Consider the following 27,429-nt stretch of genomic DNA (forward strand, 5'->3'; position numbering starts at 1 on the left):
CAACTGTGTTGTCTATTCAGCATTTCCTTTTGTTCTGTTTGCTACTATTGTTTAGTTACAGCTACTTCTCCTTCAGTTCTGGTTAGGCTCCTACACAACTCCTTTAGCAGTGCAGACCAGGCATCTAACCAACAGCCATTCCAACAGCACTAAATAGTTCCTCGTTCTCTTTCTCTCTCCTCAGTGTTTACATTCTTAAGCACACATTTTAAGGCAGTCATCACATCTCTCATTTAATTGTCATTTGGCCAAGCTAAATGTAATTAGTTACTTTAATCTTCCCTCTTAGATCAATCCCTCCAGCGTCTTAATCATTTTTGTTGCTCCACTGAATTTGTTCTAATTTGCTGCCATCTTTGGGGCACTGAGTTCTTCAGAAATGAACTCAATAGCCCAGGTACATTCAGACGAGGCACATGAAGAAAACATGACTAGAAACACATAGAAAACATTTCCTTGCTCCGAGATGCAATAGTTCTGCTTATGCAATCCAGAAATCACATCAGCCTCTTTGCTGCCGCACTGTATTGTGAGCCCAGATGTCATTTGCTAACTGGTGTAACCCCAGTGTCATTTCAAGCATTACTGCTTTCTAGGGGGCACCTCTCATCTCTGCTTTCTTTCCAAGTGTAGTCTGATTTTAACTCCTACTATTCAATTTACTATCCCCTCTGCTAATCCCCAAATCCTATTCTGAGGTATGACTGCTTAGCCAGCTATATATCTCAAATCTCTTTGATTTCCAATGGAAATACTCTCACAAAGCAAAAGGCACAGGGGTTTGTCATCAGAGTACAGTCAAGGCACATCACAAGACAATATGGATTTTTCACACACCTGTCCTAACCATCAGTCCCTCACTGAAAACTGCCAAATGGTTTACAAACACTGCAGTTCAGCTTTGTTGGCATACCAATGCTGTGTCGCTGCATCAGTCCCTGATGCTCGCACAAAAAACAGTGCCCCTGGAGACCTGTGCAAGGCCCTGCAAGAATAACTGGGAGCAGCGGCCAGGTGCCAATTAAGCATTACTCAAAGGTACCATGGCTGAGGTACATTTCTGTGCACTGACTTTCTCCATATGCACCCTCATAGTGAACATAAGCACCTTCCTAATAGCATGAACATTGGCTCACTCCAAGCCGTGTTGTCAAAGGTTTCCCTCCTCCTTCATCACAAAGCAGGGCACAAGGGGGAGAAGATTTCCTCAAAGACTTTCTGAAGGGCATCACATTGGTGCAAAGCACTCCAAGCACTGCCCAAGCACTGGGCAGTCACAGAAGAAGGATCTCAGAGCAAAGAATTTTTTTAGGAGGCAGAAGTAAAAACCTTTCCACCTCCTCCAAATCTTGCCCCTCTGAAGTCTCCTCCAGAACTCATCTTCTGATTCACCACCACCATTCCCCAGATACCAGAGCCTCCAACAGCTCCCAGACTAGTTCAAAGGCTCTAAGGCAGGGTGGCTTTGTTCCCCAGCCCCATTTATCACCTGCAGGGCTGCCCTAGCCCCAAGCTGGGGGTAACAGCATGAAATCCAGTCAGGCTTGTCCATCCTGGAGGAAGGAGAAAGAGGATGGAGGAGCAAGGGGAAGGTGGGGTGCCTCAGGATGAAGGGTGGATGGAGAGCTAGCCCTCGCCAGCACTGACGCATCACCTCCATGGTTGTTCAGCTCAGGGAAGGGGATATATACTGTCCAGCCCAGGCCTGCTCCCGATAGCCACAAAGCAGCTGTGGCTCAGCAGTGTTTAAATGAAGTTGGTAAGGGGTCCTTGCCACTCTGCCTCTGGTTGTGCCTGCCCCCCCTCTGCCCTGGGCCCCAGATGAAGCAGAACACATCTACATGCACCGAAGCAGGACACATCTACCTGCACTGAGCAGGATGGAGCATGTTTATCTCTCCCTAGAAAACAGTGGAAAATAAAGCACCAGCTATTCCCTCCCACCCTCTCCCATGCATATGTACCGCTACTGCAGATAAATTTATGAATTAGCTCTCTCAGTCCCTCATGGTCCAGGCTTTCCCAGGGCTGGAATGCAATTTACTGCCACTGCAAGTCCAATGAGGTATATAAATCATGCCACCACCTTTTCTCATGACCCACTTCAGCCCACTTTACACCAGCAGCAAGACAAGGTCCTCTGCTTTACTTTACAGTGTGTGTACCAACAGAAAGAAGTGAGGAAAGAAGCTTAGCACAACTCAAGTCACTTGTAGACCCACAATGTGTGTGAATTGGCTGAATTACAACAGTTGTTACTGCCACCGTTCCTCACTACAAGCAACAGGATCAGTTTGATCAGAGGGAAAACAAAGTGAACTGAATGTAAGTACAGAACTGTACTTACAAAGTGAAAACAAAGTGAACTGAATGTAAGTACAGATGTTCAGAAAATGTGAGATGGTATAGATGCATGCATACACTTCTTCCACCTCTACACTTTGGATTTACTTAAAGTCCACTGGTCCTCCTTGCAGACTAGTCTACAAGATCTTGGGATGATTTTAGCCTGAAAAACCACACCTATGCATACATCCAGAGGAGAGGAGCTCCAGCCAAACCACCTGACTATATCTCCTGGCACAGACCAAGGATGGCCACTTTCTGCCAAATGCTGATCAGCAAATACTAGACCAGCTCAGCTGGGATGGAGAAGGTCAGCTTCGTTTCAGCCAGTTGGTACCTGACTATGGCCAAGAAAAACCTTAGTGGGGCTCTTACAATCTTGCTCTATCAAACAATGAGACAATTTCCAATTACATCTTCTCCAAACCCTAGTTTTGCACCAGATAACTCCATCCATTTGTTGAACTGCAAGTGCTGCTCAAGGTTGTACAGCTGTTCCCCAGTATGCTCTTCTGTTTAGCTGCATGAATGTATAATGTTTCAATTCCAGTTGTATTAAGAGGTACAGCTTAACCTGCTTCTTCCAAGTGAAATTTGCCTTCTCTTTACATTCCTGTGCTGATCTTTCATTGAACAGACTATCTTCAGATGCTTTTGTCTAAGTTCTGTATTTTTTTAGCTGGTGTAATAAACGTGGCATTTCAGTAAAGCCAAGGTTTAAGTTGAGTCTTTTGCATACAAACTTGTCTAAACCTCGAGGCTTCACCTAAAGAGCATGTAGATTCGTTCATATCCAGAAGCACTGGACCACACATTGTCTTTCTGCCATCTCCTTTAAGTTCACTAAATATTTAGACATCCTGTAATAAAAGCAATTAGGCAGTTGAAAAGGAATTTAAGCCTTTAACTCTTTCTTTTTTCTCTGCCTCTAAATCTCTGACATTAAAATCAGGTTCCAGAATTTTCCATGAAGTTTTGCCCTGCAACTTTTAAACCATCATTTTATATTACTCTTTCAAAGTCATTCAGACATTCAGATTATGAGAAAACACCATTAAGTTGCTTTAAAAGTTTCAAATTCTGTTCAAATGGAAATTTCAGCTATGCCAAATACAGTCATTTTAAGCAATTCTTAACAGAGAGTCATTGATTTTTCTCCTCCAGGCACAGTCCACAAGGATCTGGGGGAGGAAACTCGGCACAACTTAATCTGATCCCAAAACTGAATGTCAGATTCTATACTTATTGCTGTTTTATACTACAGGAAAAGCAATACATTATGCAATCAAGAAAACACCTGAAAACTTATACATAGCAAATGCTGATGAATGTGTTGGTATCCTTGAAATCACATAATTTAATGTCTGAAAAACAAGGAAATGACCAAATGTGAAGGAAAAAAAACCAACCCACCCATTGTATGCAGCACAGATTTATGCAGCATCCATTGCAGGCATTAAAATAGCAACCTAGACAGTACCTCAACAGCTCTTTAAGATGTTCCTCAGATGACAAAAGTGAGCAAGTTTATAAACAGCAATACTTCAAAATGAAACTGATTAAAAAAATATATATATATTGCAAGCCCTTGTGCCTTGAATCACAGGGCAGCCACTCAAAATCCAACCCTCACCACAGAAATGCCAAGATTCTGACCGACTTCAAAGGGAGAGCAGATCCAGCCTCTGGGATGCACCTGAACCCTTGTGTAGCTACACATCGCAATTAGTCCTGCCACAGTTGATGAACTGCAGTACCACAGAAGACTGTCACATCAGAGAAGGTACACGGATTTCTGTATTAGCCTGTGTACTTAAAAGGACACAGATTGCCGTGGCAAACCTTCTCTCCAATTTTCTGTTTTATTTGATTTTTATGCTTCATCATGCAAGCAGTATTTTCTTGTGAAAGATCTGCTCTGGTGGAGATGGGCAATGCTTCTAAAGACATGCAGGCAAAAATGTGTGAAGATGTATAATTAAACATCATTCTTACACCAGCTTCCTCCTGGGACACAGTGGTTATAGATGAAGCAAGCTCCAGCCATCTCTCCTTAGACTTCTTGCAGCATCCTGAGAGTTCTCTGTGGGCACCAAGGACCAGCCCTATGATACCTGGTCATGTCAAAGGACCTCATGTGCCAACTTGCCACTCTCTGGCTTGAAATTAAGATCTGAGAATTCCAGAGATCATAGCTGGGCTGAGCTATATGGACATTGCCATTTCTTGAAAATTCAAATCATATTTGGGAACCATTTATATCAGACTGAGGAGTCTCTAGGCCTTCACATTCAAAAAGATGTGACTATCAGGCAGCCAGTTTTGTTACAGTGGAAAAATACAAAACAGAAGACCAGGGATTAGGAGGCTTTGGATTCCTCCTGGCTTGTGACCATTTTGCAAACTGGGTGGTAAAAGCAGGATAACTTAATACAACTTCATGTCTTCCAGCCCCAAGCCCTGCATATCTTTAACATGCATACACACAGAAAAGAGACATTGAAACCTTTAGGAAGCTGCCTTTGTACTCAATAGGGATTTGCTTCTTCAGAGAGCGCCAGGAGTACATCCATTGTGTTTCAGCTTTACCCTGCCCTTTGAAGGACCCCCCCTTTCTCTACTGACTCCCCAGAGATCCTCTGGAAACAAGTCTCCCAAAGCTAGTGTTAGCTTCTAGAAAAACTCCCCTTTCCATACAGAAGTCAAACATCTCACCAAGCTTATAAAAGCAAACATGTAATGAACGAGAGGAGATATACCGAAGGATACAATCTGCAGGAATGAAAGCCCCCAGTGATTTTAAAGATCTTGAGACAACTTTAAAAGACCTGCACATTAGAGAAATTATAAAAATTTTAATTGAAGCAATAACTCTGGTTTCCTGTCACAGTGCCTCTGTAGTTCTCATCCTTCATTCTTTCTTAAAGAGCATTCACTTGAGGATCGGGTCTTTGTTCCCTGGGAATTCACCTCCTCCTGTCACTTTTTCTCCCACCTGGAGTCAGCACTGGATCTGGATGCTAAATGAAACATTTTGTTGTCACTAGAAATACAAATGCATCTAAAGCAGAACAAGATCAAACCTGCACTGCCTAACTGGGAGGCAGAATTAGCTCCCATGTCTCACGTATCTCAGAGGAGTCTACAGCTTCTGGGCTACAGAGCCTGATTTTCTATTTCTTTCATGCTGAAGCCATTTCCCTTTATATAAGTAATTACTTTATATTGGGCTGAAGAAACAAACTACCTCCACAGCCCAGTTGTTAGAGCACTCACTCTCCAGCAGAATGAATAGGCATTTATATAAAGTAGAACAGCTCCAACCGGAAAAGCTCCAACCAAAAAAGCAACCTGGTAGTCTGAGCTCTCATGCTGGCTAGGACAGCCTCGGGGACAAGCCCCCACTCCAAAGTATGCAGAATAGGAATATGTCAAAACACAGTTACCTTTCTACTTACTAGGATGCCAGCTGTTCTGTGCTTTTCTCTTTTTCATGAAAACACATCAAATGTTCTAATTTGAGTGCAGAACTAGTAAAATCTATGAAATTATTATTTTTTTTGTGAGGGGCAGTAAACCCATTTCTTGCCACATTCACTCCATAACAAATCTCTTCTGTCAAAAACCTTTGTCACCATCTCTAACATCATAAGTCAGGGATCTCACAGACAAGCTGTGAATAAGGAACGTGATTTCACCTCAAACTTTTAATGAGAAAAAGTATAAGACTTTTAAGGTGAGGTATGTTGTTAACCAACACTCATCTCCTATCTTGCATTCTATGATCTGGTTTCTGAAAAGTATTATTTCCTCCAGTAAAAAAAAAAAAATATACATATATATTAAAAAAAAAAAAACAAACCACAAAACCTGGCACAGAAAAGGGTCACTCATGTAAGATACCCACTGTGGGCTTCTGAGAGCACCACAGCACAGGCACTCAGCTCCTGCAAAGTTCTCTGAACCCTGAAGTTCAAAGAGCCTTTTAGCCCCTTCACTCCCCATTGAAATGGTGCAGATTAAAAGTGGATAAAGCATGATCCTCACAGCTGTTTCTAAATTCCTGGTTTGAAAGTCTGCAAACTTTCAAACCAAGAATTCAAAGAAAGCTTTCTGTAAGAGTTGCTGTATCTTTCAAGGCAGCCAGCCCACAGCTACCCTATTCTTCTAACCTACTTAGTTTTTATCCCCTCCTGTTTAGAATACAGGCTCCCCATTATGTTAATAAAATTATTCCAATGTCTTTTCTGAGATTCCATTTATGCTTTTGTGGCATTTACCACTTTGCCACCTTCAGATGGAATGTTAAAACCTTCCTCCCATAATACTCAAACACACAGTACCTCAGAACACATCCAAGCTGCTTTTATCCTTTGACTTTCCATGTTTCAGGACACTATCTTTGCAATTTTAATTATATATAATGTTCACGTTTTCAGTAATATATTAAAGGGTAATTTCAAGTTGCACCAGAAACAGGGAGAGCTGAAGAGGAGAGACTGTGAGAACAGATTATGTCATTCTGTCACTTTCATTAGACTCTCCCTTGGGCATTGTCAGCCTCTGATGTTTCAGCTTGCCTCTGCTGAAACACATCTAACATGAGGGAATCTCCCCTGAGATGCTTAGGCCACTAACTACAGCAGCCAGCAATAACAGAGAATTATAGAGGAGGAGAGAGAGGGGTGCAGGGCTATGTAGATCTCCCCCACGTGCTTTCCACGCAAGCATGTGCCTACGTGCGAGTAGCTGCAAGCTCGTGCATTTTTGTGCATTTGCTCTTCCACAATGCACTTCAAACGTATTTCTCAGCAGAGTCCTGTGACAGAAATTCCCTAGCAATCCAGTCGTATGCAATTCATTAACATCCCGCTTTACGTGGCACAAAGAGATTAAGAGCAGCAACCTTTACTCCATCCTCCTCCTGGGGTGGCTGGCAGCATCCCGACATTTTTCCATAGAGTGGTACAGCCATTCTTCTCACTGCACAGGCTTCAAAACCACCTGCCCCCAGAGGCTGTGAAGATTCAGGATTACCCTTGGAATCAGAGCCAGCTTTAAGCTCCTAGCAGATCTTCTGCAATTCACTTCCAGGTGGCATTCATTTAGGGCCTTCACCTTTCCCATTCAAAACATCCACTGGGTCTCTCCAGGGCCATATTTCCAGCTGGGAATGCTGGAGTAGCAGAAGTCCCATGAGCAAAGAAAAACCACAATCCCCTGTTACCGCAGACTACCTTTCACCTACCCAATATCCACCTGTGTCCCACAGCCAGGGGCAATGCAGGGCCATTGCGGTCTTCAGCTATCATTAGGCTATTACACCTATCACCTGAAAACAATTTTCTGTTCATTAGGCAATCAGCTGTGATGTAGGACATGGCATTTGTGCTAGTAAATTATCAGCAGTTCATGACACCAAATCTTATCTGTCTCAGTGGGCTCTTAGTAACCATCTCACCTTCTAGTCTGTTTTGAAACAGTGAACTTTATAAATTTTACATTTGCCTCCTTTTGCAAAATCCACCAAATTCTTCAGAGGTCATACAAGCAAGAAACTACATCCACGTGGAAGAGTTGTGCATATTAGCTCTTCAACAGTGCACCACAACCCTAACTAAGAGATTACGAGAAGAGGTGAAATAAAAATGTTAAATCCAAGTATAATAAAAAAGAGAGCTTATCATGTCATTTCCTCCATTTGCATTTGTGTTTGTCCTGGACCCCTGTATAGAAAACTCCTGATTCTTACAGAAAGCACCAGAGGTCAGGATTACTTGCTTGTTTCTCTGCTAAAAAATAAGTGTAATCCACTAGCAAGGTTGCACTACAGCCCCTGCTTCTGCTGCTGCATAGGGGGATATAAACTGGCATAGGCTTTAGACCACACAGCACATTCCCAAAGCTGGCCAAACTTGCAGTCTCAAAATGGCACTTTCAGCCCTCTCACCTAAAGGCAGGGGAATCTCTACTGACTCAAATTAGGGAGACCATTCCCCCAGCCCATTAAAAGAGCCACCCATCCAAACCCCAACCATATATAGGAAGCTCCTCCAACTCAGAGCACAGAAGTGTGAGACTGTGAAGGCTGGTTAGTGAAGCGATGATTCTCAGAAACCACAATGCTCATGGCTCCCCAGATCCCATTTTATCTTCAGGAAGCATCAAAGGTAAGCAAACAGAAGGCACCTTTAAACTGTAACTTATCTTGCAAGAAAAAAGAATGACATCATGAAATAGCAAGGTGTGTATTTTCACTATTGTTTATATGTGGTGATATACATCACCTCCCCTTGCAGTCTCAGGTTTTGGAACACTAGGTATTCAGGTGCTGTGATAGTGTAAAACCTTGAAAGCGATGGCAACAGACCAGTGAAGCTTCTTAATGAAAGGGACATGGTTGCAATCTGAAACAGCCCAAATTATCCCAGAATTCAAGAACTGTGCCTGCAAACGCTAAAGCATTGTTCATATGGGACAGGTTTATGTCTTTTCTGCACAGATTTCTGTACTGAAGCTGTAGCCATCCCCCCGGGGCCGGACACACCATCACAATACACCAGAGGTTTCAGAAAACAGATGTCTTTGGGGACTTCCAAATATGCTCAAGCTGTGCCACCAGTTAACACCATCATGTTGACTTCTACAGCTACCATGAGAGATTTGGAGCACAGGCTAAGCTCACTCAGGTGGAGATGGTTTCCTCCAATGGGACAGTCAGTCTCTCCCTCCTGTACAGAGAACAGGTCAACCTCATTATCTTTCTCCAAAGTTTTTCAGTTAGGCATGCAACTATCATGATCTATGGTTCACCGGAGACAGACTTTATTAAATACAAAATCCTGATAGTTCAGCATCTACATCTAGCTTTAAATATCTTCAGTCACAACCATTCTGCCAAGTTTATCAGCATCTTCTGTCACTAAGCCATTATTACAGTAAACATTTAATTTTATGTTTAATCTGTATTCTTTCTGCTTCATCTTAAACTCATTTATTTCCCGATTTGTCCTCGGTGACTAATGAGAATAATTGGCCCCTGTCCTCTTTCTGAAACAATCTTTAATGTATTTGCAGACAGTTAAGTATACACCCACACTTGTCTATTCTCTAGACTAAACTTGCCTGGCTCTCCCAACCTTTCTTCACAGGTCTTGTTTTCTCTCATCTGTGATCACTGTCTTTGTTCACTCCCCCATACTCTCCCTGGTCCTTCCCTCTCTTAGAAGTGCAGTCCCCAAACAGAATGCAGTTATCTAAGCTTAACCATATCTGTAAATAGCTGTTAGACATACCATTTCACCATTTTGAACGAGCAAGGTTTGCATACAGAGCTCACCCATGGGCTGGACAGCAGGTCCGGTAGAGGATGCTGATAGCTAGGATAATTCATTTCCTGGTCAGTGGTTCAAATCCAGACTAGGAGTGGAGTGTAATAAGCAAGAACTGTTTCCATTTCACAACTATATAGCTACACACAAAGTAGTGTAGGCTGACTGCTGCCTGGGGAAATAACTTAAAAGTTTGTCACATGGAGAGTTAACTGGAGGTGAGCTCTTCATCCCTTCACAGACTAATCACGTGTGGGAGGAAGTGACAGAATAATGTCCCATGGATTATTCAGGTCAGATAAACTGGTGGCCCCACACCTGTTTTGGTGGATAGCAGTCAGCAGATACAAGAAGTCAAACAGATCATGAAGACTAAATTCCCATTTTTCCCCATAGGGAAGTGTTTCTTCCCTATGAGTGTTTCAGCACAGCCACACACACATGCACCAGTATTAATGATGCTATATGTACAGAAACATCTTTGGTACTCGTTTTACATTTTACAGGAGCCACTTTCAATGATTCTTTTCAGTTCTGAACATTCCTTGTGGTGGGGTTTAGAAGCATAGGGAGTGAATGTTGCAAAGGGCTCAGCTTAGTATCCCTTTTGCTTTGAGCCAGTAACCACACTCTCATTCATAACTTCTCTTTTACCCTCAGGTGCTTAATTAATCCATCTATATTGAAGGCTCTGAAACATGGTCTTTGATAGCTTGCCTTAGAAAGGAAAGGGAGCCACCCAGAATACTTCACAGTCTGCAAATAGCCTCTGTATTAGGAAGTGTCAGCTGACAGTGAGTCTTAGAACACATAACCTTTCCCTCTCCCCCTTTTAGTGGTCCTGAGTACAGAAAAAACAGTATTTTTATCCCACTTACATTAAGCATATTCAGTATATGTGTAAAAATTGAAGAAAGAGAAGCCAGTCCCTCCTCCTGCCCATAGCCAGTACTCTCTCCTGCTTCTAAGAAAACACTAAATAAAAAGCAGCCTTGCCTCAAGAGGTACAAATTAGCCATGGTTTGAGTTGGCTTGATCACAGCACAGTTCACACACTGCCTAAGCACCATGCATTTGTTTCTGAGCACATAGAGTAGCTTTTCTCTGCGCAGCTGACCTCAGGTGCATGGAGGTACACTGCCTGGGCTGCGCAGATCACCATGCACTTGGTCAACTTCTACACACACCAGTTTCATACTGATGCAAAATTCTACCTGGGAGTTGGTGGTTTGCAGCTTAAGGAAGCCATGAGTTCTTGAAATATAAAGGGTGGGGTTGTTTGAGTGATTTTTTTTTTTTCCCCCAACATGAAAAGTAGCTTTGACATTTAATCCATCTGGGTCAGCCTCCTGGTTCCCAGGTGGATAGGACCATGGAACTGATTTTGCCAAGGCAAGAGTCAGTCCATGCCTGCCTCCTTCCCTGTCTTCAGATGAACAGACAAGCAAGATGGATAAGTCAGAGGGATGGTGGAGCCCCCTTTGTAGCTGGAGAAATAGTCTTTTTAGTTTCCATTACGACGCACTTGGCTGAAGCAGAAACACAAGGCTCAGAAGAAAGGACAAGGCAATGGTAGCAGGAGGGCCATGCTTGCTTTAAGTATCTTATTTTCCTCTGGTTACCCTTCCACATATGTAAGTGCTGCAGTCTTCAAACGGCCATTTCATTTTATGCAGGGAGGCACCCAAGGCAGTAGCTAGTCCATCTGACTGCGGTGAAGCAACGAAATGAGTTAGTTGATTCACTGTGGTTTAAAGAATTCTTGTGGACGGGTGGTAGTGGACAGATCAGGTAATAGCAGGTAACTTACCAACCATGTTTCTCCCAACCACTCCCTGCTTTTCTATCAGGTATACATACATCTTGAAGAAGGCTAATCACAGAATCCCAAAAGTCAGGCAGTTCTAGAGCCCCGATGTCAGGCAGAGCAGATACTACCAGTATTCCACTGTAGATTAGGTAATCACAATACATGGAGTCATCTCTCTTTAAAAGATCATCTAGTCCATCTCTCCGATTAACTAATCCACTTCTTTGCAGCTCACACAAAGAAAAAAAGATGTTTTAAAAACCCTCTGTGTATTCTCCAGCTGCAAGATAACTCTCCTTCCCCACTGCCCACCAAGCCATGATGATAAGTAGGGTACAGGCAGAGTACAGCTGTGGCCTCCCTGAAGGCTGGGAAGATTAAACCTCTAGAGACCAGCCCTCATCCTGGACTATCTCACAAGCAGCTTTTGCGCATCCTAAAGAGCAAAAGACGGGAGCGGGGAATGGAGCCCATTGCAGACAAGCAGCACTGTCTGTACAGCACTCCCATCCTCTGCCAGCTTGGGGGAATGATAAAACAGCGCTGGGAATCAAATCCAGACCTCCCACATGGTACTGCAGAGAAACTGATTCCCAGTGCCAGCCCAGGCAACATGAGTCCAGAGTGGGAATCCAAGCGCAGCTCCATGCGCTAGCGCAGAATGGCTCTGGCACTGGAGACGAGGCCCACCTGCCCTTTTCGCAACCAAGTACAAGAAATGGCCCCAGGTGAGATCCAACAGCAAATGAAACACAGGAATTAACACTGCCACCTCTCCCCCCTGTAGCCATGCACTTGGGGATGGGGTGCTGGTTGATAGGGGTTTATACAGGCATAGATGATAATCCAGAATAAGAATAAAACAAGTCAAAGACCAAATCATTAGTTGAGGATGGAGGTTTGGAAATTTTGCTCATGCACTATATTTTCCATCTCTCCTCAATCTCTATGTGCTTTTGTGTTCACAGGTACAACATAAAACTCAGCCATCAATGCAGATACCCTGCCCAGACCAGCATGGCTGGGGGCTGCTCCTTTGCCCCCTTCCATTTCCCAGCTTTGTCTCACTGCCAAAGGGATCACAAGAGGCACAGGACTTGTGCAGGCTGTGCTGAGTTGGTGCAGCACGTGTATGTCACTGCATCAGAGCCCAGGGTCCCCAGGAAAGGGGAGTAGTAGCTTTGACCATGCTTCTTCCCTTCTCCCCGCTGAGATCTGCGCCTGCGTACCAAAGGCAGAGCCAAGAGGAAGGTAAAGCGGGTCTCACCACCCCCCAGGCTGTTTCCCCACTCCACCCTCGACCTGCTCCAACCCGTCCCAACCCTCTGAGACCCCCAGCCAGGACTGGGAGACAAGCTGGTGTGGTGAGGACCACAGAAAACCAGGATACGTGGAGGCGACAAGAGCTGCTGCTTTGGGACTGCGTGGGTGAGCACTTCAAAATCTCATACCCACACCTCCCCTCTGACAGAGCACCCTGCACCCACACACACACTGTCTCTTCAGGCTGCAGTTGGGGCACACCAGGTCACCCCATGCTGCCATGCCCCTTCTCTGCTTCCCAAGGCCTTGGGCAGTGGGGCAGCACTGCAGTGCTGCATATCCAGCCCTCCCTTCCTGCACAAGGGGCAGCTCAGGGGGGAACCAGCTGCACCCCTACACTGCTTATAAGGCCTGAGGTAACTGTGCTTGATGACTAGGGGGACAACATTAGAAGACATCCTTTATCTCTGCTGGAGCTGTCAGGGAAGGTGAGGAAAAGTCTCAGGTAAAGGTAGCGGCAAGAGAGACAGGGAGGTACAGGCAGGACGAAGATGTGGGCCCATGCTTCCCGGCACCACGACTGAGGATCAGAGCTGCAAGACCCCTCCCCAGTTCCCATCCACCCTGCTCTACTTTCTGCCCAACCCTTGCCCAGGTTACAGCTGGGAAGGACCATGGCAGGGATTCAGCACTGCCTGGGCCCGGTGCCTGCAGGCAGGGCTGGAGGCTGTGGCAGGCACCGGGCTACCCTGGGGGAGCACACAGCCCAGCCTGGCTGCCGGGGGCTGCTACCCTTGCCAGGAAGGCAAAGCAGCTTCCCCACCTCCCTCCAATCTGCCCCGAGAGGGGGATAGAGGGGCAGTGGCTGAGCCAGGCTCACCCAGCATCTTCCCTTGCCATGCATCCCACCCAGACGCTGCTGGCATCCCCCCGGGGATGGGACTTGCAGGGGCTCTCACGGCTAAATAAGACCTGATGGAGGAGGCAACAATCTCCCAGCCTGCTCGCTACTGGGGTCGAAGGTAGATCTGGGGCCTGAGAAATTCCTCCCAGAAACAGGAGAAAGGCTCCCACACACGCCTTCCTCCCCGCACAGGTAAACTTTCTACTCCCACTTGCGGAGGCAGCAGGAGGGAGGGAGCGCTCTGCCAGGGAGGATCCAGGCGCAGATAAACCCTGGGAAGCCTTAGATATTTATAGAAGCACAGCCAGAATATGGCAGAAAAGGTGGTTCTCAACCCTTCGACAGGGAACTGCTCCCGGTTTTTAACAATAGCATGACAAAATTCCTTGGGAAATGTGGGAAACAGCCACTGGAAGGACCAAGGCAAGGAAGGGAGGGGTGGAAGAGGCGCCCCCGCCACAAGATGCTCCGGGTGCCTCAAGGGCCGGGGACCCGCCACCGCTCCGGCTCTCCCTGCGACAGGGCTGTGGGGACAGCCCCCTCCATCATACTCCTCCTGTGCGGTTGTGGGATGAGCCCCCTGCCCTGTTATTACCTCCCCGCGTCCACTGCCAGGCCTCCGGTCTGCTGTAGGGAAGAGAGGAAGTGGGAGGCGGGTCGGGGGGAGCGCGGGTGGAGGGCTGACAGTGAGGGTAAGGGTGGTGGGGGTCCGCCCCGGGGTGGGGGTGCAGCAGTTCACCCAGCTCCCCTGCCCCTCTCCCGGCGTGGAGCTGAGCAGCCCCACGCGTGCCGGGCAAAGCTGCGCGGCGGGCGCGGGTTCAGGCTTAAAATAACCCCGAGGCGCTCAACACCTTGTGCTTGGAGATCCCACATCCCGCGGCACTCCGCTCCCTTTGTCTTGCCACCATCTTACGGAAAGACTCACATGTCACGATTACGGTCGGGATGCACCGGTATCTCTCACGTATCTTGAGCCGAGCGGCACAATAGCCATTTTGCGTCCCTCCCGAGTGGGCTGGGGAAGGGGCTGCCTGCGGTGGGGACGCGGGGTGTGAGGCGCGGGAGGGCGTCAGAGAGAGACCACGATGCCCGCTGACAGCACTTGGGGGGGGGGGGGGGGGGGCGGGGCGGGCCGGACAGAGATAAATTAAAACCCATGGAGTTGCCTGAATACAGCACCTCGTAGGTTCAGGTTAAGTCTCTTGACGTGCTTGGACTTAAAATAGCCCTTCACCTCCACGCAAGCAGGCGCACTCGCCCCTGCGCTGGGCGGGCTCCTGCCGCGGAGCCAGGGGCGGCCCCGGCCCCCCGGGTCCCCGGCCCCCATGTTAGGCGGCTCACGATCGAGAGGCCAGCGTGGGTTTTAAGTAATGCACCACTCTCCTCGGCAACGAGCAGCTTTCAACGTACTGCTATTCCTAATGAGCTCTGTTTTCCCAACAAAGCATGGCAAGGAGCCGCGAATGAATGGATGGATGGATGCATGGATAGATAGACGGATGGATAAGAATTATCTTCGTTTTCACCCTTTCCAAAAGCCATGTTCCTCCTTCGGTGTCTCTCCCTGACCCCACCTGCCCACCCTCAAAATAAAATCTCAAGGGACTTTCCCCCGATTCATAATGCGGTTCATAACTCACAGCATCCCTCTCGCCTTCCCTTCATGTCGTATTTGATGAGCCAAGAGGGAATCAACACGTCTGGTGAATATTTATCCCATTTTTTATTTCCCTGTATCTGCTTCTAAGAGCAGCATCAGTAAACCCTTTGTTCTACCGTGAGTGGTCTTCCCTGGGCAAACGCATGTACCAGAATGAGCTGCCAGTAAAACAGAGAAAGGAATTTCCCTACCTTGGTTTGTAGAAGCAGAACCTCTAGACGGACAGATCAAGGGAGAGAGCATGTTGGGAATGTCCAGTCTCTTCTTGCTTGCATATCCACATAAGAAGAATAAGGGTCAGGGGGGGCAAACGTTGGGGAATGAGTTAAAAAGAAAATCCTATTTGGCTGTAAAAAAAAATAGAGGATTCTTTGTGGCAATCTTGCGTCTTGAAGCGGTGCAAATTCAAAAGCTGGAGAGAATCACTTCAGCGGATATTCAGCACAAGTGGTGAGGATCGTCAAATGCAGGTTCCAGAGTAAGCATACCTTTAGCCTTTTTTATGATTATTCTCACTATTTTTCTGGTTTTGTTGCTGTTTTGTTTTTTTTTTTTCCTGGAGCCCTAGTGGAGGAGGTTGTGTTTAAAGAAACTGGAGGTCGGTGCCGTTCTTCTGTGCAGCATGATTATCCTCAAAGCGTCCCCTTCCTGAAGGGAAAAATAAGCATCAATTTCGGTTTAGAGGGGTCTGAAGGGGATAAAAACCGCTCCCCAACAAAGACATTAATATATTGAGAAGAAAGGGAGGCAAAACGCATTTCCCAACAGTGCACACAAGCGGAATTACAAAAAATATATTAAAAAAACCAACAACAACAACAAAATAACAGCTGGCACGGGTGTATAAATAATTCAGATACGGGCTGACTACACCATTCCCGGGATAGGCATGCATACAAGATAGGGAAGAAGCGGGCGCGATGTGAATCGCGGCAAGAAAGCGAGGCCCCCCCCTCCCCACGCACGCACAGCATCGCGCCCACCCGGGCCCAGCCCCCGGCGGGCTGGCGAGGGCCGTGCCCACCCTCTGCAGTGCTGCCCGCACCGCTCCGCTCTGCTCAATGGGCTGCGCGGGGAGCACACACACACACGCACTGCCACGGGTGGGGTGGGGTCCGGGGGGGGTCAGCTGCGGTGTGGTCGCTTTGCACTACGCTTCCCCCCTTCCCCCCGGAAAACCGCCCTTGGCTCTCTGGGGCTTGGGTTGACCTCTTGGATGCTTTTTCCTAGGGGTGGGTTGATGGCTGGGGGTCGTCCCTCTATCCCCCCCACCCAGCTCCGCCAGCCCACACGGACGGGGATTATAGCTCTGCAGACATTTATTTAATGAAGTCGCAGGTATTATTTCATTTATTTCCCTCTCCCCTCCCATCTCTCACGGAAAACAATTCACACTTAGAGCTGTCATAAAACACAGACCCACATACATACCAGCAAATCCTGCTCCAAGCACTCAGGGCTGCTCTGAGCAGCTACTGCCCCCCTCTCTCCCTGCAAGGCTGATCTGCCTCAGACATGCTCAACTTCAGTCGCTTCTATGACACTGCCCGGGTAGGAGATATGGGGCGGGGAGGGGGAAGTGTTCAGAGCATCACCCTAAAAATACATTTAAGCAAAAAAAAAAAAAAAATCCTCTGCAATAGAAAAGCTCCAAGAATTCTTCCCGGAGCTGGAGAAAGCACAGGAAGGGGAGCTAATAAAGCAGCTTAATGATTAGTAATAAGAAAATATACACGCGGAAAATGGTGGGGAGGGGGAAAAAAAATCGAGGCTCAGGGAAGGGGGGGAGGGCGGGAGCCTGTGCGAGTGAGCCGTGGTTAGAACGGGGGGAGAGGAGGAGGAGAGCCCGTGCAGGGAACAGGAGATCCACGCCTAACCCGCTGCCGGAGGGGGAAGGTCCAGCCCCCAATGCCCGGCAGGGGGGGGGAAGGGGCAGCCCGGGACAGGGCCCCCAGCGGCACTGGTGCCTTCAGCCGGGCTGAGACCCAGACCGAGCCGTGGGTGCGGCCCCCTGGGACTGTGACCCACGTGGAATGAAGCCACTGAGATCAGGAATGATTAAATATATATATATATATTAACAATAACCATAAAATGGTAGTAATAAGAAGAAAGGAACAGGCCCTCAGCCAGCAGAATTGGAACCGAAATGAAAGAATAAGAGTGGAGATAACGCTAATATCCAAATTGGATACTCCACAATTAAACCCGGCACTTTAATTGCTATTCTCAGAGCCCCCTGGAAGCTAAGCAACACAAAATCAGCCTGAACAGAAAGCAATATGCATTTGCACACTCTGCGCTGCCCTGCTCACGGGTGTCTGTGCCCTTGCTACCCAGGATGCTCTCAGCCTCACCCCTGTGGTGCAATTCCCTCTGTAGTCAGGGATCCAGTCCTCTCCCTCCCATGCCTGGGTTTAGCTCTGGGTGGCCTGAGCAGAGCGTGCCCATCTGCCCTTCGCAGCACTGCAAAGTCTACCCCAAAACAGGGCAAGATGGAGAGGATAACAAGAGCCCCTCCAAGTGGCATGCCGAATGCATCCTTCGGGATAAGTAGTCACACTACAGTCACAAATTCCCACCCTGACACTGGCTGGGTCTTCATAGGAACTTTGGAAGGGCTCAGCCAGGCCTTCAGGGACACCCTGGAGACAAGAGGGATGAGAAAAGCCCTCTCCCTGATGCCCTGCTAGTTGCACTTATCCTGCAGGAAATCAGACCCCACGCTCTACACCACATCTCTGCTTTGGTTCCGATGGGGGCTGCACTGTCTAGCCTTTGCATCCCTCTCACTAAAAGCATCCTCCAGGAATAACGCAGTAGCCTGTACCTACCTAGGCATGCTCTGTTTCCAGGAGTGGTGAAGAATGTACCCCTTAAAAGACGGGCAAGGAAGTCTGGATCCCACATTCTGAAGAGCTGTGTTCCAGTGAGCAGCCAAGAACTCAGTGCTGGCCCTTTGCTGCAGGTATGTACCTGCAGGGCCATGGATTTGGCCGAGGTTCCTGAGGGAGGAAACCTCCCAAGAACACCACAGAAGCTCCAGACTGTCTCTCAACCCTCAGCTAATGACAGCTGGTGCCTCAGAATTCATCCACATGGTTCAAGCAGGGTTTTCTGGTCTGACAGGAAGGCTATGGATGGCAATGTGGCTGTAGCATCCTGTGTATGTATCAACATGCCACCTGGAGCTTGAATGGATTTCTGTGTCCACGTACAGTGAGTGTGCAATGGTATTTTTCATAGCTGCAGTGACCACAAGCAATATCAATCTGTGCTTGAGCTCCTTGCCAAAAGCAGACACAAGATTTTAATTTTGACAGCCAGGATCTTCTTGAGGGTGCTGGTAAGGTCTGTTCTGTTGGAAAGATTTTCCTAACATTTTTAGGCATGCTTAAAAAAAGTGACTCTGATCTTTTTTATTCTAATTTCAGTAAAAATGGAAGACATATTAGCCAAAGCCTGAAGTAATCTGAAATTATCTGAGAACAGTTGGAGGAAAGGAATGTAGAGTGATAGTTACATACAGAAGTTGCTAATAGCTGAAGAGATTAGTCATTTGACTTTCTCATTCCTTTCACTGATGATAGTGATACAAGAATAGCAGATAGGATTTGGCCAAGGGATATTTTTTCCTTTCTGTATGGCAAGAAGGGATAAACTAGGACTGTGCAGGTCTTCCTGCACTTTTACGGATGAAACAAGTAGAGAAGGAGCTTCACAAGAAAGAGATGGAACGGTTGTCATCCAGCATATTACTTAGAAACACAAAATGGAGGGTTAAGAAGTATCTTAGGAACCATTCTGAAAAGGGGCCTATCAATCAGAAGAGAACAGCTGCAATTATTTTAAGCAAGTCAGCAATATTTAAGATTATCATTCTCTGTGACCTTAGAAGGAATTAATGCACTACAAGTTTTCCATCTAAAACTACAAAAGTCCACAGTTACACGGTATGTGGCAGCCTGTGTTATTGCTCCATTTTAAGGATAAGGCTAGTTGCCTTTCTACTTAATAGATGTATATGTACATCTTATACAAATGTTATATCTATGTATATTTATCACTCTCTCAAATCACAAGGGGCAAGTTCCCCACAGTGATTAGGGGCCCAAGTGTCTGATATGATACCTTTTTCAGAGAAAGGTGGTCCATTCCCCCTGACCAAAGAAATTGGGCTCAACTACAAGTTTGAAATTGAGCACGCAAAAATGCTGGTTGCTTCAGAATTATCTTCTTGAGATTCTGTACAGCATCCAACCCCCAAACTACTTTTAGATTAAGATGTAATCTTTATTGTAAATAATGGTTTTGGAATTAGGCTCTAAATAAAAAATGTTACAAAATGTCCAGCAGCATAGTATTATGACAAGGTTTACTCTCACTAGCTGGGGTTGGCTTTAGTTTTTTTCTAATCAACTAAGATGAATGAACTGCATAAAATGAAACAAATAGCATCTCTGACGGGAAATGGTTTTTCAAACATATCTTCAATTCAAAAACACTTAAATGTTATTTGTAAGACAAATTGAGGGATTTATTTTAAATGGGTCTATGCTTACTATAAATTTAGGGCCATCCCTATTCTTGTCCTGCCTAAGATGAAAGAATGTGGATGAAAGTTCTTGTATTAAAAGCAACCAGGGCTGGATATGGCAGACACAGTGTTGGGGAGGATGCTGAGCAGCAAAGCTATTCTGCCACCACAGAACAGCATCTGTCAGCACTGACAGACACCAAATGCCCTACACTATCTTTAACTCTCAGTAAATGCCCCACTAACTTCATAAAATCAGAGCCCACTTCCAGTACATTATGTCCCTAGATAAATGGAGTCTGCAGCTAAGGGAAAAGACTGGCAATTCATAGGTCATCTGCACAAACACAGATGCAGTTGCATCAAGTGTAAGAAAAGCCATGTCTATGAGGAGCTATTTCTTATAATTAATGAAATGAATCAATTGCTCTGGATAATTCACACCTTAAGAAGGTTTTTCGTAATTCCTTTGGGTGTTTGTAATGGGCTGCAGAGCATGGTAACCAAGTCTCCAGCTGTTTTATACAGTGCTCTGTACCCCAGTACACTCTGCCAATCTGACTGTAAAGTGGACAAAAAACTCTACACTCACATCCCAGATCTTCCCACTGTCTGAAATACTGTGGGAAGTTCTGGTGGTGAGGTACTAAGCCTACGACGTTTTTAGAACACCACCATAACACTGACCACAGATCCATAAGCAAGGATGCCATGTTACGCTGCATAAAGAGCAGCAGAAAGGAATTTTATCAGATAATTAAAAGGAAAGCAAACAGAGAAACAAGCACACAAGCCTAACAGTGTCACAACCCGGCTGAAGGACTTGGCTGAATTTTGGTATGAAACCTTTTATCCTTTCTTTTGCACATGGCTCAGGACCAAGAGATGCTAGTGCAGGAATGAGCCAGAAGCCATTCTGAGGGGTGGGGATGCTTCTGGTCAGCTTTTTGTAAAGACACCTGGGCAGAAAGAGAACGCTTGCTTTGTTTGCTGTCTCAGAGGACACTCATCCTGCCAGCAGCCCTGCAGAAGAGAACTGTAAGCACTGTTGCATTTGCTTTGAAACGATGTATGTTCTCTCAGCTGTCATACCAGCGCACTTAACTGAGCTCTCATCATTTTGCATCACAATAATTGCAGCATCTGCTACTGTCTCTGCCATGGTCAGTCTGTCCCCAGAAATCCTAAACAACTAGCAGACTGCTTTTTTGCCATGCAGAATCAAAAGAAGTGTGAAGTAGATTAAAGGAGAAATAGCTTTCTCTATGTCTTTATAGACTTGGTTTATTATTTTGAGTATGGAACGTCAGGCTCACTGAAATCGGTTTTCCTGGATGGTCATTTATATATGAAATACATACACATTCAACTAAGAAACTGTAGAGTTCTTCCTTTCAAATGGAAATCTGTTGTTTTTAAAGTGCAAAAGCACAGACTAGATTTCAAACTAATACTGTCACTTTTTTAAGATGATACATAGCTCCTCTATTTACAGCTCACTCAGACTGAAGAACCTATCCATCGAAAGCCACCAGATCTAATAATAAATAGTAATTATAATCAGATGCTGTATCATATGTCATCAAAGCATGGAACAAACATTAGCCATACATGCCATCCCTTTTCACATGGCACTCAGAAACAAGAAGAAAAGGCTGAAGCACTGCCTTACACCACTCCACACTGAGAAAGAAGCCTTTCTCCTCCACCTCTGGGGTCCAAAGATAATTCCACTAGCTGGAGATTTTGTCCCACCTTGCTCATCTTAACAAGGCATGATTTCCTGACACACTTGAATGAATGGGAAACCACAGCCCTCCAGGAGTCATCTCCATCCTGTTCCAACCCTAACGAGACAAACAGATTGTCTGGGTTTTCTTCTAAAATCAACTTTCTGCTTGATGAAAACTTTATTGGTTCTCTCCAGATTCAAGTAATGACACTCTTCTCCTTACTGGAGGAGCTGCAAAACGGATTAGGCAGATTGCCTTCATAGTTTAAAGAAACTGGAAAACCGCTTTCAGTAAAAGATAAGATGGAGCTTTTGCCAGCTTATTGTGATGAAAAGCTAAAAAAGACTGTTTTCAAGAAAGTGCCTGCATTCACCTATTCGCCATACAGGACATACAGCAGCCAGGAAAATCGCCCTTATATCTGAAAGCTGTCTTCAATGTTCTAGCAGAGGATCCATCAGAGCATTCAAAACTAAATTAAAATCCCAAGGAGGAATAGGGGATTTAATTCTAGGATTAAGCTTTGAAGTTGCTCCCAGGAAATAAATTATTATTGGATGAGAACCAACACACCAATTATCTCGTTTACTGCTCATGCTACTGAGAGCTGCTGCACACGCCCTCAGGGATCGGATACCATGGCTCTACCTAGCCAGTCTTGTCTTTAACGCAATATCCACATAAAGGCGAAAACTCAGCTAGCCACATTCCAAGAAATTTAGCTTCCCAGCTCGCAGTATCACCAGGGAAACCGTCCACTACATAAACACAGGGCAGTAAGATCCGGTCACTTAAACTCCCTACTTTTCACTTTTTATTTTTCTTTATTGTAGATAATAGCATAGTTAATAACATGCCATTTCTTTGCTGTGTATCTTATTGTTGGGTCAAAGCGCAACAGTATCAGTGCTACCATAAATAAGCACTTTTTTTTTTTCTTACACAGAAGTCCTACTCCATTCAAATGGTGTCTAGACACAGTAGTGGGACATACCCAGCTTTTCACTTGCTGGGTGAAATCCAGCTGATCTGAATCCACTGATTTCTTCAGGCAGAATTCTACACAGAATACTTCACTTTCACTTACAGAGCCTCAAATCTTTAATGATTGTTCAATGGGACATTGCTACAACATGAACTACATCCTTTGAAAGGAATAAGTAAAGTTAAATAGCTCTGAGACTGATAAAAGTGGAATACAGACATCAGGGCTGGTATTTCACTTAAATTAAATGCTACCAGCTAACCAATGCTATTATAAACTCACTCAGAACATAAAGTTACTGAAGGTAAAAAATAAATCCCTCTTAAAAATATACATGTCATCATTGAGGCAAAAGCTGGCATCAGCAGTATACACAAATATTTGGTTTCCTCCTAAAGAATGTATTTTTTTTATAAACACCTTATGACCTAAAAATACTGTCACCAAAGCATCACTACTTTTTCTTCCCAAACACATGGTTCCTATCTTTTCTCTATGGATTCCTTTCAGTCCTTAACACAGGGAAAGGATGTGCACAAAGCAAAGATTAAATCCTACCCACCTCTCATACCCTCCTTCACTGGCAAGCTCTGTCAGAACTTTTGATACCATTTAATACACACATACATATTGAATGGGGCATATACAGTGAGTGGATTCACTTTAATAGCAATGTGGCAAAGCAAAGGCACTCGTTAGTGTCACCAGCTGAGCTTCCTGCCAGTACAACTGTTCTGAAAATCCCCATCTCTCAGGGCCTCCTAAGAGACCCAGGTTTTTCCAGAGAAGTCTGGGGTGAATAACAGCACTGAAGCTCTCTCTGTTCCTCTCATTCCTCCTTCAGGTGAATCAGTGGAGGGAAAAATGATAGCGAAGGAAAATATTATTTGTACTGACAAGGATTCTGAACAAGGAGCTGCACGGCATTGGGAAACCAGATCACTTTCCTAACACAGAGATGTGGGTCTGAAAACATTCTTCAAAACAGAAGTAATAACAATTTCATCAGTAAACCAAGAGCCTGCAAGCTGGTAATGTTCCCACAGGGTTTGATTTAGGTGCTCACAGCAGTATTTATTGCACATTTGTATTGGCCACCTAATTTAAGACAAATGTTTTCTGCAGGGTCATTTAAAAGTGAAAAATTACCTCAGTTAACATGCAGCTGTGGTCCCTGAGATAACCCCTTGCTCAGGGGCAAACAGAAGAGAGATGTTAATGAACTTAAAAGTAGCTCTGAAAACCACTGTGTCCATGGTCAGTTGAAAGCCAGCAGGATCAGGGTCACCTGCTCCTGTGCCTGTTTATTTAGTAGTCTCATTAAATTAAAAGGTGAAAAAGTGTTTGCTAAATCTGAGTCAGAAGAGAGTATCTACCCCCAACAACTGCTGTTATCCCGCTGCCCCATCACCACCACACCTTCCTGAAAAAAAAGGATACCTACCTACTTTATGCAGATGGAGATAGATTTCCTTTGCCTGAGCTGTTTCCAGGTGAGCCAGCTGACTCAATAGTTCAGCCCTCTAGCTAGAAGAAGCATTAAGATTTCTGTCAGATTGCTCTATATTCTAAAGAAAACTGCCACCTTCTTCTCTCCTTTACTTAGACATCCCCTTACTTAGACATCTAGGAAGTGGCAATAAGCAAAATACCCCTGGTACACCTCAGCCGCCTCTTTTAATCTACCATTAAATTGAAATGGAGGACATTTACCTCAACTGAAGCTCAGCAGTGTATTTTCCCTTTCATTTTTGGCCTAACCCAGACTCAAGCCTCAGCATCTTGATTGTATGCGTAGCCCACAGACTGTCTCATGCTCTGACTACACTTTTTTTTTTAACACATCAGCTGTAAACCTGATCCCAAGACCAGGCCTTACTCAAACATGAGCTCTCTTTCACCTCCACAGTGATTATGAACTCAACAGAGTGAGGTCTAGCTTCAGCTGAGCTCCTCCAGTAAGACTGTAAGTTTGCCCTCTCCCCAACATGTTACTACAAGGACCCAAGTGGTGACTGTGTTTCTATGGCCTGGCAATGGGAAAATGGAATGTAGGAACCTTTCCCAGGCATGGGAAAGAACTCTTGCCTTTTCATCACCCCTTACCAATCACTGAGGTCAGAAAGCACACACTGTTCTGTCCCTCTCCCATCATCATCTTTAGAAAATGCCCACCTAGGGCTTTGGCCACACTCTGGCAACTTTCCCAGGCCAAGGACATAGGCTGGGCATTAGAGCAAGGCAACATTTATCTGGAAGGACAGCTCAAAGCATCTCACAGTGAAAGCTTTGGCTTCCTCTTGCCCTCATAAATAGGTTTATCTGAGAAGGGGAAAATCTGTGACGACATTCTGTGCTCTTTTCGTGGCAATCCCCTGTATTTATGCTCTGTCCGGTTTTATAAGGCCATTTGTCCTTTGTTATGCCCTTTAGATGCAAGTACATAATGCTCCTGGGGAGCTGTAGTTTGTTCTCCTGGCAAAAGAACAGCTGGGCATCTCTGCTCCAGCCCCTATGTCATTCAGAAGTTGGTTGCCGAGCTTGCCGTGCTACTAGGCTTTCTCATGCTGACAAAGAGCAAGCCCGCAGGCTGCTGTGTCCTTGCTGGTCATGTCCTTATTCCAGGTCAAGGATGGCTATGTGTTCTCATGCTATCTGAAGGAATTGTGCTTCTTTTTTTTCAGTAATTGATCTGCGTCTCTCACATCACAATTTCCATAGCCCCCCATATTCTTGCCTTTGCCAGCCAAGAGCTTTGCTGCTGTAGAACAGCCTCCACAGAGGACACTGTCTCAGTGGCACACACGGCACAAGGGACAGTCCATTACCTAATGCAAGAAAAATAAGTATCACTAATGCCACCTTTCCCGCATATTTTTTACTTCAGAACCATCAGAGGAGGTCTGGGTCTCTGTGATATTGTTCTTAGTGGCATCTCAGCAGATGCATAAGGAGGAAGAGAGATGCTGGAAGAGAATAATGAGAATGTTGGGAGGGTACAGCATTTGACAAACCCATTAAATGGCAATTCTAACTCTGAATCATGTTATTATATTCCATTCTCCCATACACACATATATCACCAAAACGGGACTTTACCTACCAGGAGTCAACCCAACGCTGATGGATCTGCTGGGCTAAGCCACAGCAGATTTGACTCCAGAAAATCCAGTGTTAATGGGATGGCTCGTTGTTGACGTTGCTGTCTTGTGTTACCCAGAACAGGCTACAGAAATGTTACCAAACCTTAAGATGCTGTTACAGGTAAATGATTGAACATGCATATTATGACAATTTAGCAGGAGCCACAGACCTAGTGCAGTGCCTGTAATGGCCACACACTTTTGGAAAGACATGTAAGAAGCAAGATAAGCTGCATGATTTGGAATATAGATTGATGGTAGTGTGCTACGAAAGTTCGCAAGTGGACCATTCTGGTCACTAAAAGCTGGTGTTGAATACGTCTCTGCTGCACATGCTAGCACCACTTTGCAACCCAGTGTTCTGAAAGGACAGCTTTTCTGAGAGGCACTGATGCACTTGAACAGATCACGAACATGGAGCAGTGTTAGATTATCTCCGGGCTTGAGGGCTGACTGGTAAAGCAGCCGTAGAAATTGTGAGCAAGGAAACTGGCTATTATCATCTGCTTCTACAGTAGTCCAGGAAACAAGTCCTTAGGTATACCAGCTGTAACTAAATAGGCTCACACAAAAGATACACTGAGTTGTATATAGTTCCTTCGCTTCATGGAAACAGCATGGAGAGACCACTGATACTGGCTAACTTCCGGGGCCACAGACCAGCAATATGAGGCTAATGACAATCCTATCCCCCATACACTGTCACCAGTTACTCTTCAGTGAAACTAACAGCCGCTATAGCTCAGCTGAATATAATGGAAATAACTGATCACACAATCTCGGGTAATAATGGAAGACCTCAAGCTCTATGACTGCAAGCATCTAGCATATGTACAGATGATAAATGATCCCCTGGAGTTACAGCTCAAGACCAGTTTCAGAGTTTTCATCAGAAAAGACTGGCTCCTTTAAAATCTGTTGTTTCTTTTGGAGTCTGGCAGAGGTCAGAACTGCTTGATGTCTCAGTGTGTTGCAATGAAAGGATTGCCATCTCCTTAAGGTGGTGAATAGGAACAATTGACTTCACTATCAACTGCGTATCTGGCTGTCGTTGCATTTGTGACATTTTTGTTTTCAAACTTCTCTTGGTGACTGCAAGGGTTGAAAACTACAGAGGTGCTGTACTGACCCAAAGTGCTTGATTCTTACAGAACAGTTGACAAAGGAACAGCAGCCACTGCTCACCATCAGGGAGTCATGGGATCATAGGATAATTCAGTCTGGGAGGGACCTCAAGGGGCTTTAGTCCAACATCCTGCTCAAAACAGGATCAGGTGTGAGATCAGATCAGGCTTCTCAGGGCTTTAACCAGTTGGGTCTTGAACATACCCAAGGACGGGGACTGCACAGCTTCTCTGGGCAACCTGTCCCATGGCTTTCCTGTCCTCAGACAATTTCTGCAAAAGTACAGAAGTAGACTCTGCAGGATCTGTGAGCCCAAATTTCTGAGAAAGACCGTGTTGGATGGGCAGACTACAGCCTCCATGTTTACCAGCCTGCCTTCACAAGGTTATGGGGAGGCATACTGCAGGGTCCCCACACCCTCACACCCCAGACGCCTCTTCAAAACCCCAGGTTTGAATACAGGTATCAATATAGGGTGCCCAGCCCCCTTGTCAACTGCCCTGACCACACCCCTTTGCAGCATCAAGATACTCACCAGTTCCCTATCCCCACCAAACCCATGAGGGACACACACAGGCATAACCAGACCCAG

General features: G+C 45.6%; 1 protein-coding gene across 1 annotated transcript in view; it reads right to left on the bottom strand.

The window, feature by feature from the left end:
* The window catches only part of GRIN2B (glutamate ionotropic receptor NMDA type subunit 2B), a 216,511-nt gene extending 190,724 nt beyond the window's left edge, over positions 1 to 25,787 (bottom strand). Inside the window, exons 1-3 of the mRNA XM_062624161.1 lie at positions 25,673 to 25,787; positions 24,014 to 24,096; positions 15,506 to 15,962 (exon numbers count right to left, since the gene is read on the bottom strand). The gene's annotated coding sequence lies outside the window, so the exon portion shown is untranslated. The remainder of the gene's footprint in view (positions 1 to 15,505; positions 15,963 to 24,013; positions 24,097 to 25,672) is intronic.
* Positions 25,788 to 27,429: the final 1,642 nt, after the last annotated feature.

Source organism: Pezoporus occidentalis, unplaced genomic scaffold, assembly GCF_034315485.1.
Source record: "Pezoporus occidentalis ecotype Australia unplaced genomic scaffold, CSIRO_AGI_Poc_V1 ctg263, whole genome shotgun sequence".
NCBI classification, from domain to species: Eukaryota; Metazoa; Chordata; class Aves; order Psittaciformes; family Psittacidae; genus Pezoporus; species Pezoporus occidentalis.